The sequence below is a fragment of the Callithrix jacchus genome, chromosome 1 (genome assembly GCF_049354715.1).
Source record: "Callithrix jacchus isolate 240 chromosome 1, calJac240_pri, whole genome shotgun sequence".
NCBI lineage: Eukaryota > Metazoa > Chordata > Mammalia > Primates > Cebidae > Callithrix > Callithrix jacchus.
In genome coordinates, this window is record NC_133502.1 from 187,383,606 (window position 1) to 187,402,202 (window position 18,597).

Here is an 18,597-nt window from a genome sequence, read left to right on the forward strand (position 1 = left end):
ATACCTAAATATGTATGCATTAAATAACAGAGCATCGAAATATACCAAGCAGAAATTGATAAAAGGGGAGAAATAGATAAATCCACAATCATAGTTGGAAATTTTAATACTCTGGTCAGTAATTTGTAGTACAATAAACAGAGTATCAATAAGATTATAGATATTTGAACAGCACACTCAAAGGACTGGATTTAATTGGTATTTATATAACCCCCATCCAACAACTGCAAAGAACACAATTTTTTTTTTTTTTTTTGAGACAGAGTTTCACTCTTGTTGCACAGGCTGGAGTGCAATGGCGTGATCTTGGCTCACTGCAACCTCCGCCTCCTGGGTTCAGGCAATTCTCCTGCCTCAGCCTCCCAAGTAGCTGGAACTACAGGAGCACACCACCATGCCCAGCTATTTTTTTAGTAGAGACGGGGTTTCACCATGTTGACCAGGATGGTCTCGATCTCTTGACCTCGTGATCCACCCGCCTCGGCCTCCCACAGCGATGGGATTACAGGCGTGAGCCTGGCCCAAGAACACAATTTTTAAGTGCACTTGGAACATTTATCATGATGGGCCATATCCCCAGCCATAAAACAAACCTCAGTACATTCCAAAGGGCTGAAATGATAATGACCGTAATAGAATTAAATTAGAAATCAAGAACAAAAACAGCCTCTAGAAAGTCACCATGTGTTTGGGAATTGATACATACACTTCTAAATACCCTAAGAGTCACAGAAGAAATCGTCAAGGAAACTAAAATACTTCTAACTGAATAAAAACTACCACCTATCAAAATGTGTGGGATGCTACAGTCCTTAGAATAAAATTTCTATTGTACATGCCTATATTTAAAAAGAAAACAGGTTTAAAATTGGTCATCAAAATTTCCACCACAAAAAGCTGGAAAAAAGAAGTACAAACTAAATCCAAAATAAGTAGAAGAGGGAAGACATATGCACACATCGAGAGTGGCCTTGTTCTTCTTGTACTGACGTTGCCCTGCTCTGCCAGCCTCCGCCACCTCCTTGAGACCAAACGCCATGACTTCAGGAAAGTTGCAGAGTTCTGCCCGAGAGATACTTGAAGTTCATGTGGAAATTGTCAAGCAATCTGTGACGATCCAGATCACACTGTAGGCCGGGCGAGGTCGCTCACGCCTGTAATCCCAGCCCTTTGGGAGGCTGAGGCGGGCATGGATCACCTGAGGTCAGGAGTTTGAGACCAGCCTGGCCAGCATGGTGAAATCCTGTCTCTACTAAAAATACAAAAAATTAGCTGGGCATGGGGGCAGTTACCTGTAACTTTGGCTACTCGGGAGGCTGGGGCGGGAGAATCACTTGAACTCGGGAGGTGGAGGTTGCAGTGATCCAAGATTGCACTCCAACCTGTGTGACAGAGTGAGATTCCATCTCAACAACAACAACAACAAAAGACCACTTTGGAAGATTTGGGAAGAAATGAGGAGGGAGATGATGGTTCAGTTCCTCTCCTAAATGTGAATGCAGCAATATTTTAAAACATCACTCGGGGGTACCCGCCGCAAGGTCTACCCTCCTCCTCCTCCTGGGAGTGACGAGAACCAAGAGAAGTGAACAGACCATTTCTGCTGGGACCAAGAATTCCTGAAAATTGACCAAAGAATTGCTTTTTGAACGTATTCAGGCTGCAAACTACTTAGACTCAAATGAGCTGGAGTCTCACTCTGTCACCCAGGCTGGAGTGCAATGGTGCGATCTCATCTCGGCTCACCGCAACCTCTGCCTCCCAGGTTCAAGCTATTCTCCTGCCTCAGCCTCCCAAGTAGCTGGGATTTCAGGTGCCCACCACCACGCCTGGCTAATTTTTGTATTTTTAGTAGAGACGGGATTTTCCGTCTGTTGGCCAGGAAGATCTCGAACTCCTGACCTCAGGTGATCCACCTGCCTCGGCCTCCCAAAGTGGTGAAATTACAGGTGTGAGCCACTGTGCCTGGCCTAACATGGATCTTAAGCAACACTGAGACCATCCTACATGGACAGTTTGTGATGTCTGCACGGCCCGGCGTGGCGTGACAGCCACGATTCGCTTAACCCTTCTTTGGGAGATTCATTCCTGTGACCAGGAAGCAGGAACCGAGGGTGCTGGCAGCCTGGACTAAGCAGCGGTCCTGCTCAGAGGTGTCCACCCCGGCGGGGGAAACCAGGTCAAGCAAGTCAGGGACACAGGAGCATGTCAGTTCTCCTGGGTAAGAGCTCTGGAATCAGTCTGTGAGAGACAACCCAGGAGGGGTGGCCTGCTTGCACAGGGCATCAGGTGGTGGTGCTGGGTGCTTGAAGGGCCACGTTTCCCCTCCTCACCAGCTCTTCCTGCAGGTCAGGTCCCTGCAGAGACCACTGGCTGGGCCGTGGGACAGACTGTCCTGGGTGAGGAGTGAGAACCGACACTGCCCGGCTTCCAGGTAGCCCTGGAGGCTGGGGAGGCCCTGGGGAGGTTCACATCTGCCTCCTTTCGGGGAGAGACCTCTGAGCTTTATCCCTGCTGTCCCAGCATCTGGGCAGCTGGCCTTCTATTCCCCAGGAGAGGAGCTAGGGGGCCTTTCCCAGTCCCCAGCCCTGTTGGGTCCCTGAGAGATGGGCCGGCCAGTGTCCAGAGCTCAGAAGAGGCGGGTCTGGGCTTGGGAGGCCCTGAGGCATCTTGGCAGGCAGAATAGTGGAAGGGAGGGAGGAAGGTGGCCTCCAGGCACAGTGGAGAGGCCTGAGAGTCCAGTAGCTACACCCAGGCTTGGGATCCGGGGCAGACAGCCCAGCCATGCTCTTCCCGCATTGAAGCCGGAGCCTGCCAGGGCTAGGTTGCTCCGTTAGCTCCAGCACACCCAGCAAACACAGATGAGCAAACTTCTTTCCAGAGAGCTGAGTCAAAGCAGGTGAGCAAACACTGGCGCCTTTGAGTCTGGTGCCTTCACCTGCCAGAAGGCAGACAAGCCCCTCACTTGCCCAGAAGAGGAATCACTGTTTGGTTTGAGAGGTGAGAGGGAGGCTCCGAGGGAGGGGTCAGGAGATGCACCTGCCTGCCCCGCCCGCAGGCACAGGGGAAATGCCCAGGAGAAACAGCCAAAACCAGGGAGGAGCCCTGCCTCCCTGCACACCAGAGAGCTTCCTCAGGAAGGCAGGTGCCTTTACAGAGGGCCTGGCCCACAGGGGTTGGCGGTGCACCAAGGAGCAGAGATTGCAGCAGCCATGGTGGCGGGGGAGCCCTGAGCTAAACATCAGCTTCAGAAGATGGCAGCATTTCAGGGACACTCATTTGACCATGAGGCTGGATGAGGGGGTGGTAAGGAATGAGTTCTGGAAGCAGAGCGACCCATGGGAACCCTGGTGCTACTGCCTTTTATTGGGGGCCCTGGCAAGGCCACCTCCCCCTTCCAGACCTTGGGCTTCCCATCTGACAAAGGGCCTTTCTCCTCCCAAAGGAACTGGCTCCTTGCAATCCAGAGCAGCAAAACTTCTCCACCTGGTTCCTGCAAACCCGTTACCCTGGGGCAGACATCTCATTAAGCCAACAGGAGTCCAATGTTTTGACGGAGGAAGACAGTACTCCAGAGTGCAAAGGGCAGGCTGTTCCCCACCGTGGGGGCACGGAGGGGAGCCGGAGGGCGAGGAGAGCTCAGTGGACGTATTCCAAGGCCCTTGCAGGTTAGTAGGAGCCTGAAGAAACGTGTGCGGGGTCGGATGTCTGCTGCCTTACTTACTAAATAGTTCTCGAGCACTTATTGTGTGCACCTCCTGTGGAGTAGCCCCTGGGGGTGACAGTGGTGCCCTCGGGAAGCCTCAGCCCAGTTGGGGAGAAGCAGAGTGGACGGTGGTGGCCATTCTTCCTTCTGGTCCGTTCTCTGATCCCAGCCCTGCTCTGGACAGGCGGGCCCTCTGTCTTCTTTCATCTCCCAGGTAAGGAAACTGAGGCAGCCTAGGGAGAGGAAGCACCTTGCTCAAGCTGACTCGCAGGCCTGGCTCTTGGGTCAGGTGTCGCCCACAGCAAGAGGGCCTGGGAGACCCCCGGCCCACCCTTGTGCTTCTCAGGGGAGAACGCTGAGGACCACATCCTTTCAGCGCCTCATTCCTCCTCTTCCAGAAGAGTCCCAGTGAGCAACAGCTCAGGGCACACATAGGCGAGTTTGAATGCTGGAAATCTCAGCTGGGATCCTAGCATCAGGGGAAGGGCCAGGCTCTAAAAATAAACCACTCGCCTAAGCCCGGGTGCAGGCAGGAGCTTGGCCAGCCAGAGCGGCCGCCTGCCACTCCCCGCAGATGGCGGCAGTGCAGCCTGAGGGCCCCCCTCTCAGGCAGCTGGCCCCTGGGATGGGCTGGAGGCAGGTGGCAGCCAAGAATATTTCACCCCCCGCTCCTGAGGGCACCCCACCTCCACAGGCACACGCACATACACTCCCTGAGCTGGGCAAGCTGCACAGAGCGGGCTGGGGGCTGCTCCCCAGAAAAGAGACAGCAGGCCCCTAGGAAGCCTGGAGCCACTTCTCCTGGTGCCAGCCTTGCCCTCTGCGTGCTGGACAGCAGCAAGCCCAGGCACAGGTAAGCGATGCCTCCTTGTGCCCCTGAAGGGCCTGCTCTCTTGGAGAAGGGGATGCAAGCTGCAGGGTGTGGGGGGTGGGGTGGGAAAGAGCTGTGGGAGGAGGCAGGAGCCACAGATCCCTTGGTTTCTCGCATCTTCCCTCAGCTCTGGGAATCCTGGCATGGCCACTGCGCTCTTCTCGCTCTCTGGCTCCCTCTCCGTGCCCCCAGCCTGGTGGGGAACAGCCTGCCCTGTTCATTTTGGAGTACTCTCTTCCTCTGTCAAAACATCTGAGTCCTGTTGGCTTAATAAGATGCTGGCTCCAGGGTAATGGGTTTGCAGCAACCAGGTGGAGAAGTTTTGCTGTGCAGGGTTGCAAGGAGCCAGTGCCTCCAGGAGGAGAAAGGCCTCCCCTTTCCACTCCGGGGTCTGGGTAGGGCAAGGCCAGAAGGCACTGGGCTTCTGCCCCAGAGGAGGGTGGGCAGCAGGCCTTATCAGGAGCGCTGGCCAGGGAGGATTCTCTTTGAAAGATGGGGAGAAATCCAAGGAGACAGGCCCCTGGGCGGGTCTCCAGTTCCCCAGTTCTGTGTCACGCTTCCAGGCTTACACAAAGAAACTCGTTTTTGTGAGTGCTGCTTTGGGAGTCGAGCCAGGTCTGATGGACTGAGGTAGAATGAGGGGACTTGTCTCAAGAGCTCAGAGCTTTCGTCCCTGTGCTCGGAGGGACTGTCAGGCCTGGCTTTCTGCCTAAACTGCTTTCGGTGCCAGATCCCAGGAAAGGGTATTCACCAACAGGAATATTCCCCATTGGAGCCAGGACGGCAGGGAGATGGTCTCCGTGGGGGGCCCTGCTGGCGGCCTTCACCCGCCCCGGTTTGCAGAGGAAGGCAGGTGCTGCGGGGAGGCCAGAGGGGATTTGGGGCCAGCCTCTCCACGGCACACAGCACAGGAATCATTGGGGGAGTGGGATTAGGGTGATGGATTTTTCTTGGCCTGAGGGTGAGCTGGCATCCGCCACAGCCAACTCCTGCAGCAGGCTGGCTTGGCTGAGCACAGGTGTGAGGTGCTGCTGGGCTCGGTGGGGCCAGGCTTTGTCCAGGCTGCTGTGAATTGTGCTGGGTCAGGAAACACCAGGAGGCCAGTGCTGGGTCTGGAACTGAGCACACAGTTCCTGCAGATGCTGCCCAGGGCCCTGAGGCCGCCCAGGGCCAGGTGCCCACCCCATGCCCCTCTGCCGTCCACCCTGCCCCCCTCACCGTCCACCCCGCCCTCCTCGCCATCCACTCCGTTCACGTCCCAGGAGCTGGTTTCCTCGACCTTCTCTTCCCTGTGTCTTCAAGGAACCCTGCTCAGGGGCTGCCTCATGAACTAGCCCCAGGAAGCCCACTGCACCCCAGCTTTGGTTACCTTCTGATCGTTACATGTGGCCTGTGTCACTAGGACGAGAAATTGAGTCATTGCCATTGTTGGGGCTCAAATTCCCATCTGGGCTCCTGCTGTATGCTCCCCCACCATGTGAATCTTGGCAGAACCCTGGGCTCCTCTAACCTCAGTCTGCTGGTGGATACAAGGGTGGTGATGCTTCCTTCCTTACTGGGCTGTGGGAGGATTGACAGATCACACATGGGAAGCAGGACGGGGGTAAGGGATATGGCAGTGCTCGGGGGAAGGGAACACTGTTTACATCATGATAATGTCTTCTTCTGATTAGTCTGTGCACCTCAAGGGCCACTACTTCCCAGCATAGTAGGTGTGCAGCAATGCTTGTTGAATTCACACATGTGCATGCACACACACAGACACAGGCACGCCAGGTGACCTGCATGTGTTGTTATGTTGGCACTACCACCCTAGCTCCAACTTATCCCAAGCCCGCCTGCCTAGGACAATAGCCACGGTGCCCATAGAAGCAGCCTCCGCACCCCCACCGCGGGTGCCACGTCTGCCCCACGCAGTCCTGGCCGACACCGCAGGTGGATGGATTTTGGTCCATGGCACTTGATCACCTCCATACAATGGGGAGAGCCTGCTGAGGGCAGAGCTGGGGCAGGCATGGCTGTAAATCACCATAACCACCACCATCAGGTGCTGGTCCTGGTCTTGGGAGCATCTGCTCTGTTTTGGCGAATTGGCTTCCTACTTATGAATGCATGTGCCCACTCAGCCTCTCCCCCAAGACACTTCTGAGGTGAGCCTCTTCCCAAGAGCTGCCCACAGGCCCACAAGGCTGGAAGGAGAGCCCCATCTGACCGTGTGCAGCCTCTGTGGCTGTCCAGGAAGGATGGGTGAGGCAGAGGTGGTGGTGGTCATGTTCCCACCTCCACAACTGGGGCGCCAGGACCCAGGACAGCGTCCTGCAGGTGTTGCAACAAAGGCCTGAAAACCAAGGCACGCTCCTACAGTCACAACAGCGGCCCGTTTATCAGGCACTTGTAGGAGTGCCAGGCTCGGTGCACGATGCTTGCAAACACTGTCTTACACATTGAACCAGTCAGCGCCGTGGAAAGGAACAACACTGTAAAAATACACCAATTGGCAAAATGATGCTGTGTTATATATCTTAGTACAAACGAGTAAAAACCCAATGGTGTCTGCTGGCCCCTCCAGCAAACCTGCCTGATCTTTAGCACCTAGCCTCTGTTGTGTGTGCCATCCTCGAGCACGCCTCTGGATGCCCCCAGCCCCCTGCCTCTGAGTTCGGTGCCATGTACTGCCAGCCCACCTACCCTGGCCGTGGCTGTGGAGGGTAAGCTCTGCTTGTGGATGTGCTGGTGAATTATACCACCCAGCCACTTCATTCTGATTACTTCCACCCATATGGTTTGCAGTACTCCCTGCTCCTGCCCCACACACATCTCCACTGCATGGGTCTGCTGTAGCTGTAACAGTGTGCTGTAACAAACAGTCCCTGTGGCTCAGTGGCTCACGGTGACAGACGTGTGTTTTTCTCATTCGGGCCTGTTGTCCGGCTGGCATTGGCTGTCTTGGGGATAGCTGGGCTCCACTGAGCTCAGCTGCACTTGGCTCCAGGCTGTGAGTCAGTTTCGGTATGGCTCCACCTGCCTCATGCTGGGGTCTATTTTTCTCTTGATGGTGGCCAGAGAGCTAGGGGTCAAACCATACCACGTAAGTTTGTGGGCGTCTGCCCATGTGTTTCTGCTGCTGTTCCATCTGCCAAAGCAGACCACAAGGCCAGGCGCTGAGTCAGCAAGATGAGAATGCACACCCCACCCCTGAACTCTCCTGGAGGAGGCACCGTGAGGTCACATGGTGGAGGGAGGGAGTGGAGTTGGAGATAGATGCTTAAAAAAAAATTAGCACTGAGACGAAGGATGTTTCAGCAATGCAATTTCTACTTCCTGGACTGCAGGAAGGGTACTCCCACTAGCCATTTTGCCATGAGAGTACAATGAATAAAGGAAAACACACAAATTTATTCCTTATAAGTCTGGGGTTGTCCTTACCTCTGTGTCTGATCTCCATTGGCTGGAGCCAGAACTTACAATCTAAACTAAACCTGATTGGCTAACAACTTACAACTTTTTTAAACAGGTAAAAAAGTTGTAAGTTGTTAGCCAGTCAGGCCTGTGAGCACGTCCAGCACAGATATCTTGGTTGAAGTACAAGGACATGCAGTGTACTACGTGCCTGTAAGCATGGCATGTCTAACAGCTATGTAGGATAGGGCTTCACAAAGTTATTAGCATACTTACTCTTTAACAAGAAAGGAAACTTTAAAAAGGAACTTTTCTACTTCCCACAGTGAGGAATGGGGTTGGGTGAACACGTCTTTATTCACATGTGCCCTCCACCCTCTCTCTGGTTTATTCACACATCTGTCCCTGCCCAGGCTGTCCCTCCTGAGGACAGGGCCCCTTCCCGTTCTCCCTGGACAAGAGTGTGGAGATGTGTTAAGTGCAGAGTCACACCAGGCCCTGAGGGTGCAGATCTCAGTGAGATAAGCCCAAGTTCAGAGTTAAGGGGGGGGGTGTCAGTACTTGGGTAATGGCATTCCTCCCAGCTTTGGGGGCTGAGGAAGAGGAATGGAGATGAGGCCAGGAGCACCTGTATGACTGAGGGAACAGGAAAGTCTTTGCAGGGGAGGTGACCCTATAACGGAGCATCACAGGATAGATGGGATTTTAGCAGGCAGAGGAATAGATGGAGGGCATTCCAGAAGTGGGCACTGCCTGGACAAAGACCTGGAGAAAAGAAAGTCTGTGCCATTAGTTATTTAGCCTGGCTAGCCCTCCTGCCACTTGCTGAGCACGCTGCTGTTATATGTAAGTTTTTGGTGCTGCAAAAGAAGTAGCAAATATAAATTTTCTCAGCAAGGCAATTTACTTCTAAAGAAGGGTGCATCTCACAGATGGAGCAATGGTGAGCATATACCTGGAGGGAAGGAGAAGAAGGGGTTCTTATCCCTGATGCCGGTAGCCCCTACTGCTGTGGTTGTTCCCCTATTGGCTAGGGTTAGACCACATAGTCTAAGCTGATTCTGATTGGCTACTTTAAGGGGAGCAGGAGTATGGGCCAGAGTGGTGGGTGGGTAGTTTGGCAGGAAGGACGGTTATGGGACAGGTCAGAGCAGGTAGCCAGCGGTGACCTAGGTCAAAGCAGGTGACCGGGATGAGTCAGGATGGAGCAGAAGATGGGGAGGAACAGATGTGAACTGTTGATTAGAACTGGTGGGAAGGGTTGTTAACTGAAAATACAAGGAAGTTAAACTTTAAAATGGAAGACGAGGAACCAAACATACTGACATGCTGAATCTTTGAAGAGAAACTTGGAGTTCACTGTATGTAACACTGCCCTCCCTCCCTGGGTCTGGACATTGCAGAGGACCCACAGCCCTAGGACCCCATCCAAGGCAATTCCCCGGCACTCGAGTTGTTCCCTGAGAATTCCTTCAAGCTCCTCCAGCACCAGCTCGAAATTAAGTCGTTACTGGGAACCTCTGATCTCATTATGTGAATTATAGTTGTCCTGCTCTTTAATAATTCATGGCTGTGGAGCCTCAGGACACAGAGGCTCTGGCGAAGCACGCAGCAGGCAGCTTGAAGGGGATCCAGGGTGGCTTTAAGGTTGCTCATGAATACTCCAGTTTGTGGTAATTTGCAAAATAAAAAATACACAGCCGCAGTGCCCTTAGGCTGGGAAGGTATTTTAATTCCAGCCAGTTCAAATCACTGCAGAGGAAAGAGGTGATTCTTCCAGGTTTAAATACTTCCTTGTCTCCCTAGAATTCAAGACCCTGGACAGAGAGAGGACATTTAAGGAAATGAATCCTGTGGAGGAAGCATTTGTTCAAGGTGTTCTGATCCCTCCCTGTACACACCACTTCCAGACCACGAGACAGACAGACCTTTATTCCCAAATGGGCTCCTATGTCTTGTAACTTTATGCCCTTGGACACATCTTTTAGCCTCCACAAGCCTCTGTGTATCCATCTGTGAAGTGGGCAGATGATCCCTGCTTGGGCCGATCCTCCAGGAGGGCTGGGAGAATGGAGGGAGATATGTGTGTGAACACACAGGAGGATGTTCTCACCCTGTGCACGTAGAGGAGGATGGGCAAGAGGAGGGTAATGAAGGGTCCCAGGGGGCATAGGGAGGGGAAGGAATGAGGAGAGAGAGCTTGGTCACCCCAGGCCTGGGGCGGTGACTCTGGCAGTAAACAGGGACCCCATGACCTCAGATGTCACTTGCAGAGAGGCCCATCGAGCCAGGGCCCACCTGCTCTCTCTGCAGGGTGTGTGAACAGCTAGGAGTGAGGTCCTGAGAAGCCCCCAGCACACCCCAGCCACGAGGCCCGAGGCACTAGAGAACCTCATGTGCCAAGGACATGTGAGAGCCTGGCTGTAGCTGGTCTGAGGACCTGGGGCCCCACCTGTCCCCACTGTCATTCCATAGAGACTTAGACCCCTTAAACATGGCTGAAAAATAAAAGAATTGAGTCCATGTTTTAAGAAAAGAAATGATTTTTTTTTTTTAAGATGGAGTCTCACTCTCATTGCCCAGGCTGGAGTGCAGGGGTGCAATCTTGGCTCACTGCAACCTCCACCTCCCGGGTTTAAGCGATTCTCTTGCTTCAGCCTCCCGAGTAGCTGGGATCATAGCACCTGCCAACACACCCGGCTAATTTTTGTACTTTAGTAGAGATGGGGTTTTACCATGTTGGTGAGGCTGGTCTCAAACTCCCAACCTCAGGTGATCTGTCCGCCTCATCCTCCCAAAGTTCTGGGATTAGAGGCATGAACCACCATGCTTTGTCCTTTGTTGTTGTTTTTTTTTTTTTTGATAGGGTCTCACTCTGTTGCCCAGGCTGGAGTGCAGTGGCATAATCCTGGCTCACTGCAACCTCTGCCTCCAGGGTTCAAGTGATTCTCCTGCCTCAGCCTCCCGCGTAGCTGGGATTGCAGGTGTGTGCACCACCACGCCAAACTAATTTTTGTATTTTTAGTTGAGATGGGGTTTTACCACATTGGTCAGGCTGGTCTCGAACTCCCAACCTCAAGTGATCCACCCACCTTGGCCTCCCAAAGTGCTGGGATTACAGGTATGAGCCATTGCACCTGGCCAAGAAAATGAACGATTGAACAAATAGGAATATGAAAGCCAGCTTATGATAAAACATTAATTCGCTGTTGCCACCTGCCCACTCCCATCTTACACTGAGAATTGGTTTCCTTTCTATGAATCAGTTTTTGTGTTGCTCCAAAAGGGGCCACTGCTGAGCACCTACTGTGTGCACAGGGAGTATGTTGAGGGGCTCTGGAGCCAGGCAACCTGGCGCAAAGCCCTGCCCAGCCACATCAGCCATGAGATCTTGGCAGTCACTTTACCTCTAGGTGCCTCGATTTCCCAACTGGTAAATGGGGGTGATAGCAACACCCATGTATCTGCATCTTGCTGAAGACAGAATGAATTCATTGGCTTGAAGGACTTGGAGCAGAGGGGCTCTCCAGAAAGGCAGGCTATTGTCTCCCCAGGCACTCCTCCTAGAGAAATTCGCCAGGCTGGGGCACTGATGCCCACTTCATTGAGGAGGCTGCAGCTCCTGGGGAGGCCTGTGTACCCTGCTGTGTTTGGAGTGACTCAGAGGAAGCCTTTGACATTGGAGGGTGTCAATGGTAATGTAGAGGGGAGACTGTATCTTGTGGGTTTTTAGCTTTCTTTTGGTGGTTTTCAAATGAAATCTTTTCTAAGAGGCTGCTCTGTTTGGAGGAGCATGAGGAGGGAATGGAGAAGGGGCAGTCTGGCCTCCTGCTGACCTCCCTACATGGGAGATCCCCTCCTGAAGCTCTTGGGCTGAGGGGACCACTGTTTGACAGCCCCAGGTTGAGCCCTGGGAGCAGTCAGACCTCCCAACATTTTCCAGCCGCACAGCTGGAGGATACGCAGTGGCTTCAGGCTTACCTTCCTGCCTCCTTTCTAAAATCCATGCCCCGTGCCCTGCCCTGGGTGGGATCCTCAGGCAATGCCAGGGAGGCAGGATGGCTTCGAGGAGGCACCAGCTGCTGGGGCCAGACTCAGCTCTCTTTGGGGCCTCCCAGGGCCACCTTAGAGTATCCTGTAAGGGTCTCCTAGCATCTCCCTAGGGTCTCCTAGGGGTCTCTCCAGGGTCTTCTCTGGTCCCAGGGCCTTGCAGGGTCTCAGATCTCACAGGGGTCTCCTAGGGCCTGCCCAGAATCTCCTCAAATCCCTCCTCTGAGGGTTTCAGCCCCATCTCTCTCCCTACACCCACCTCTGTTTTCCTTTCCAGAGCCGCCTTCCTCCCTTTTCCCTCCTCTCAGCCTTGATTGGCCGTGAAAGAAAACTCAGGTGTCCCCTTTAGCAGTTTAAATGTATTGGCTATTTTCTGTTCTTCATTTAAAATACGAATGAGTGAGGCATTCTCTTTCTCTCTCTCAAAAATGTACAACAAAAGCCACATGCGAATTAATTGACTCTTTTCTCTCAGTGCCACTGTCCCCACGGAGACCAGCCTTGCCACGTTCACACTAAGCCAATACACTCTGTGCCGGAAGCAGCTACACTTGCATTCTGGGTCCCCCAGGACTCGGCGGGACTGGGCAGCAACCTCCCCCTCGACACCATCCCCTGGGGTCCTGTGGGGTCTCATCCCCCAGGTGGCGGAAATGCCACGGATGGCAGCACCGGCCCCTCTGGGCTCCTGGCCTCCACAAAGCTCATCTCCCCCTTTTCTGCAGTAGCCTTGCTAGGGCACTGGCATTGCCTCTCTCTAAGAGGACAGTGAGGCTCTGGGAGGCCAGGCACAAGTCCAAAGCCACCTGCAATGTGTAGCACAGCTGGCCTTGAAGGCGGGTGGCCTGATACCCAGCTCACATCCTCGTCCCCCATCACACAGGCAGGGAGGGGTCACAGGGTCCTCAGCCTAACTCCTCTGGGGATGTGGCCCTTCACTGCTGGCTCTACCATCAATGCTCTGGGTCCTTGGTCTCTGCTCCTTCCTATCCCAGCCAGCCCAAGACCACTCTGCCTTCTCCCTGTGGAGACAGACAGTGGGTCTCATTTAACCAGGATCTGAGCCCGGACCTGCAGGGAGGGTAGCGTCATTGGAGGCCCCGTGACCAGCAGGGACCTGGATGCCCATGATTCCCTCACCAGGTGTGAGGCCCCACTGATCAGGCCCCCGCTGGGCGCTTCCTCCCCAACAACTCCATGTGGCCATCCCCGCTGTGCAGATGAGGCCCCCAAAGAGAAAGGGGGCCTCAGCAGGTGGCAGTGGCCCTGGAGGAAGCTTGCATGGGAGCCACCCACACCTGGTCGCTGAGTTCACATGTGGTCCAGGGCAAGGCGACCCCAAGCAGTTGGCCGTGCACTCTACTGAAGGGACAGACAGAGTCTCGAGCCCAGGTGCTTTGGGATTGGAGGCTGCCTGGAAGTGTGAGATCCTGTAGGCCTAAGACCCAGGCAGATCTGGGAAGAGGCCCCCATCAGACCCCTGACTGCAGTCTTGGCCAAGCCACTTATGTCTGGGGCAAAAACAGGGTGATAACATGACAGCTGGCATCGGAGGTGGCCAGCACTGCTCCTCCACACTCATGCCTGCTGCCCCAGGCCCTGTGGACACACAGGCAGACGTGGGTGCCTTAGTACTCCCCAGCACACCAGGCTCTGTCCTACTCTGGGGTCTTCAGACATGCTGTTCCCTCTGCCAGGAACACCCTTCCCTCCAGCCCCCTCCTTGTCTGTCTCCTAAATGCTACTTCGATGTCACTGTCCCTCTTTATCCTCTACCGTCCCTCTGCCACTGCCAGCCTCATCCTTCATGCCCTACACTCAGCTGGTCCCAAGACCCGACTCTTGTCATCCCCTGAGTTCTGAGGACATCCATCTTGGCAAATACCTATTTCCGATTCAAACATCACCCCCTCCAAGAAGCCATTCCGACCTCCTCCCTCTTCCCCACTGGACCTGCACAGATTTCCAGAAAACACCTGTGACAGTGGCCCTGTGGCGATTCATGTTTCTCTGTCACAAGAGAGACCTTGTTGAGGGCAGCTAGTTGAGCAATCAGGATGGGCTGTCACGTGGAGGAGGCCTTCTGAAGCAGGGACTGTGCTACCATGGACACGCGCCCGTGCTGCCGTAGCACAGAGACACTTCTGGCCTCTCCCTTCTGCCCAGGTAAGACAATTTCATCTTTGTCCATTGACCTGCTCTGACTCTCAGATCACTAAGGAGGATTCTGAGGGCCAGCCTGTGCCTGCATGGTCGAGCTGCAGAAACAGATAGGTTGAGAAATGGCAGAAGCAGGAGGAAAAAAAGGAAAAGAATCTGTTCCCTGGGTTGGTTCCTGAGCTTCCGTCGTTGTAGAGAATATTCTGATCATGAGCAGGGTGCAGAGGAAATTATACTATCATCAGATGGGCTGAGGGGTGAGCAAAAGGAAGTTTAATGAGCTGGGAGCCAGAAGGACGGGTGAGATGGAAGAACGGGTGATATGGCAGAGCTGCAAGGGCAGAGGGAGCCAGGGGTGTATGATTTCAGGGGCGTGGCCAGAGAAGGAGAGGCTTTGGGAAAGCTACACGTTGAGGAAAGAGAAAGGATTTTTGGCTTCCTTCTCACATGCTTTGAGAAAATCAAGTGAAAAGCATTCATTCATTGTCTGCTTTTGGTTCTGGACTGTGCTTCCTTAAATTTGACTCTGCAGAACTGGGCCATGTGGAGCCATGAGATTCTTATGGGTTGCACAATGTTGTGGTTAAAAACCAGAAACTTAGGCCGGGCGCGGTGGCTCAAGCCTGTAATCCCAGCACTTTGGGAGGCCGAGGCGGGTGGATCACGAGGTCGATAGATCGAGACCATCCTGGTCAACATGGTGAAACCCCGTCTCTACTAAAAATACAAAAAATTAGCTGGGCATGGTGGCGCGTGCCTGTAATCCCAGCTACTCGGGAGGCTGAGGCAGGAGAATTGCCTGAACCCAGGAGGCGGAGGTTGCGGTGAGCCAAGATCGCGCCATTGCACTCCAGCCTGGGTAACAAGAGCGAAACTCCGTCTCAAAAAAAAAAAAACCAGAAACTTTGGTGGGGCTGGGTGGCTCACACCTGTAATCCTTGCACTTTGGGAGGCTCCGACAGAGGTGAGTCAGGAGAGGGGAGCAGAAGTGAATAAAGACCGAAGACAATTAAGGCCCATCACACTTCTGGTTAATGCTGTTCTGCTGGCAAAAGCAGCCAGATGTCATCTGGCTGTTGTAATGGCAACATTCTTGTATGTTTCCCATCCTGATTTTCTGGATCTTGCCATCCTGAGCCAAGGAATGCTGTTGGGGGTGCTGCACCCTGAGCTGATGGGATGGAGGGGTCAGCGGCAAGGATGCCAGCTCAGTCACCAATCAATGAGGGGCATACTCGGCAGGATGCAGGGGAAAGAGCCCAGGCTTCCGGGCACTGAATCGAGCTGGCATCCCAACTCCAGCACTTAGCCAGGTGACCCTGTTCAACTGACTCAAGGTCCTTGAGTTTCAAGTGCCCTCATCTGCAAACTGAGGCCCAGAATGCCCAGGGAGTTAATGGGATGGGCAGTTAGGGCCTGGCACACAGGATGAGCTCAGGGAATGCGGACAAGTGTTAGCGAGCAACTGCCAAACTCCAGCCAGTGGGGTGGACCAACCTGGCAAGGAGCCCTGGGCGCCTGTAGCACTTGCTGCCCACCTGAGCTGGGGCAGGTCCCTTGATCTCATCTGGAAAGCAGGATTAAGAACACTGTGCAGGTCTATGATATGGGTCTTGGGAGGCAATGCAGGTGAGGTGCTTTGCAAACTGTAAAGTGCTGTGCAAATATAGGTATTGCCAGAAGCCGCAGTAGTCATGAACACGTGGTGCAAATTGGCGGTGGTAAAAAGATGTGCTTTTTGCTGGTCTCTGGGCACTTTGTGGGCTCTCCCAGGAGGCATGGCCAAGTGGTCAGGAGGAGGTGCCGTGAATGTGGACCATCTTGGCTGTGTGACCTTGTGTGAATTACTTAACCTCTCTGTGCCCCAGGTGTGCCATATCTGTCACATGGTAACATGATCGCATTTGGGCTGATAGCTGTACTGAGCCTTGCCCTTCACAAGTGCCTGGTAAATGTGTATGCCAGCCGTCCTGGGCTGCAGCCCCGCTCATGCACTTCCTCTCTGGTACCTTCTATCTCCATTGCTAAGTTTAAGGCTTCTGGGCTCTCCAGTCCATTCCCCGCACGGTAACGGGTGTCTTCCAGGTGCTAGAAAGCACCTCTCATCATCTCCCTCTCCAGCTGGTCGGCTTCCCAAGCCACCCCACCCACCTGCACCTTCAGATGGAATCCCGACCTGCTTTCTGGCCCTCCTCTGGCTCTGCAGCCCTCATCCCCACCCGCCATTGTCTCTCAGCTTTGCTATTCACTGCAGTGAGATGAAACTGCCATGCCAAGCTTTTGCACCTGCTGCTCTTGCCTTCTGGACCACCAGCCCCCTCCCCAAGCCCCCTGCCCCTGGCCCCACTCCTCCACAATTGCCATCTCCTAGATCCATTGGCAGCCAAGTGAACCGAAAGCATAGAGGGGAAGGAGCTTGCACAAGCCCCTGGAACCCACAGATGCCAGGGAAGGGACTGGGAGCCAAGCCAGCCTGGCTTCAAAGCCCTGGAACCCACCAGCTAGTGTGGATGAGCACTGTGTCTGGGAGCAGCCCACAAGCCAAGGATTTCTGGGTGACTGACAATGTGTCATTTGTGGGATTGCAAACCTGAGACCCAGGGACAGTCTCAAGGACAGACCTGGGAGACCGGCCAGCTCCCCTCCCTGTTTATCACCGTCTGCTATGAGTGGCAGTTATTCTAAGGACCCACCGCTGCAGGATTCTTTCTGGGGACTCTTGAGAAACTCACCTCCTCTGGCCATCATCACACACAGGCTTTAGTCTCCAATCTTTGTCATGCCCGTCAAGCCCCTATAAGCTGCCCAGCTTCCTCTGGAGCCACCCAAGATTCTACCTGTGATGGTTGATACTGAGGGTCAACTTGATTAGATTGGAGGATGCAAAGTGTTGATTGTGGGTGTGTCTGTGAGGGTGTTGCCAGAGGAGATTAACATTTGAGTCAATAGGCTGGGGAAGGCAGACCCACCCTTAATCTGGTGGGCACCATCTAATCAGCTGCCAATAAATATAAAGCAGGTAGAAAAACGTGAGAAGGAGAGACCGGCCCAGCCTCCCAGCCTATGACTTCTCCTCATGCTGGATGCTTCCTGCCCTTGAACATCAGACTCTGGGTTCTTCAGTTTTGAGACTCAGACTGGCTCTCCTTGCTCATACTTTCGGATAGCCCACTGCGGGACCTTGTAATCACATAAGTTAATACTTAATAAACTCCCATCTCTCTATATATATCCTGTGAGTTCTGTCCCTCTAGAGATCCCTGACTAATACAGAGGTCCCCAAATCCTCTGTGCAATCAGACACCCTTCTGCTTTTGCCTGGACTGTTCCCTCCCCCTAAATACCTTTCTCTGTGTCCTCCTGTTAAAATCTGACTCCTCCCTCAAGGCGTGACAACACGGGAATTAGTCCTCATGGTGCAATGTCCAGCACTTGGTCCAACTGCTAGGTTGCTGCCTCTGGTCTCTGTCTTCAGACCGTGGGCTCCTCCATGGCAGGGCCTGGTTCTTGCTCCTCCCAGGTCCCCACAGCCAGCACAGGGCAGGTGGATGTCCAGGGAACAGAGGGTGTCACAAGAAAGAATGATCTCATAATACAGATGGGAGAGCAAGGAATACCCACCCCCGCCTGAGAGGTGATGCTGTGTGGGCATTATTCCCTGAGGAACCTTGGAGTGTGATTGAACCCACAGAGTAGGAAATGTTGTCCCAGCTCTTGAAAACCTGTGCCTTGGAGGATAATCCATCGAGCAATGACTTCCACGCAGACTTTTTCACCTGCTTTGGGTCTCCTGGCTGCTCCGAGTTGCCTTGGAAGCCCCTGTCCCCCGATCTCCGCTGCCTTCTCCTTGGCCCCTGCTTAATTACAAGAAACTCTCAAACTCTGTGCATGTGGCCTGAATGCAGTGTGTGTGCAGCCTGGACTCAGGTGTACATGAAGGGTGCGGGGGGTAAACCAGCTGCCTTTCTCCTCATCTCGAGAAGCTTCTGTTTGCTTCTGTTTCATCCTTGAAGACAGTTCAGCTGGCACAGAACTCTGATCAAAACCTCTTCCCTCAGAATTTGGCAGACATGGTGCCACTGCCTTCAGGCTTTCGTGGCTGATTGGGAGAACTCTGATACCCGCCTGTCTCTTGTTCCCTTGTCCCAGACTGCTCTTTCCCTCTGCAAACCTTCACGACGTTCTCCTTACAGCTGTCATTCTGAAATTTCACCAGGCGTGGGTGTTTCTCCATCATTAGTCCTGCTCAACTCTAATCGGGTGCGTCGGATCCATAAACACATACTTTGCTGCAGCTCGGTGGGGACGCGTTTCTTCTGTTACTTTTATTATTTTTTAGACGGGGTCTTGCTCTATAGCCCAGACTGGAGTGCAGTGGCGTGATCTCTGCTCACTGTAATCTCCGCTTCCT

General features: G+C 53.7%; 1 protein-coding gene and 1 long non-coding RNA gene across 3 annotated transcripts in view; one reads left to right on the forward strand and one right to left on the reverse strand.

Annotated features, from left to right (window-relative positions):
- Positions 1 to 3,115: 3,115 nt before the first annotated feature.
- SHISAL1 (shisa like 1) overlaps positions 3,116 to 18,597 on the forward strand; it is a 170,234-nt gene continuing 154,752 nt past the window's right edge. Inside the window, exon 1 of the mRNA XM_054238725.2 lies at positions 3,116 to 4,559. The gene's annotated coding sequence lies outside the window, so the exon portion shown is untranslated. The remainder of the gene's footprint in view (positions 4,560 to 18,597) is intronic.
- LOC118145764 (uncharacterized) lies at positions 7,072 to 17,723 on the reverse strand. 2 transcript variants are annotated; one of them, XR_004731187.3, is made up of 4 exons: positions 17,531 to 17,723; positions 16,919 to 17,023; positions 9,905 to 10,037; positions 7,072 to 9,793 (listed from the first exon to the last, which is right to left on the reverse strand). It is a non-coding gene; the product is annotated as an uncharacterized LOC118145764 (long non-coding RNA). The 2 variants fall into 2 exon arrangements; XR_004731184.3 differs by lacking the exon at positions 16,919 to 17,023.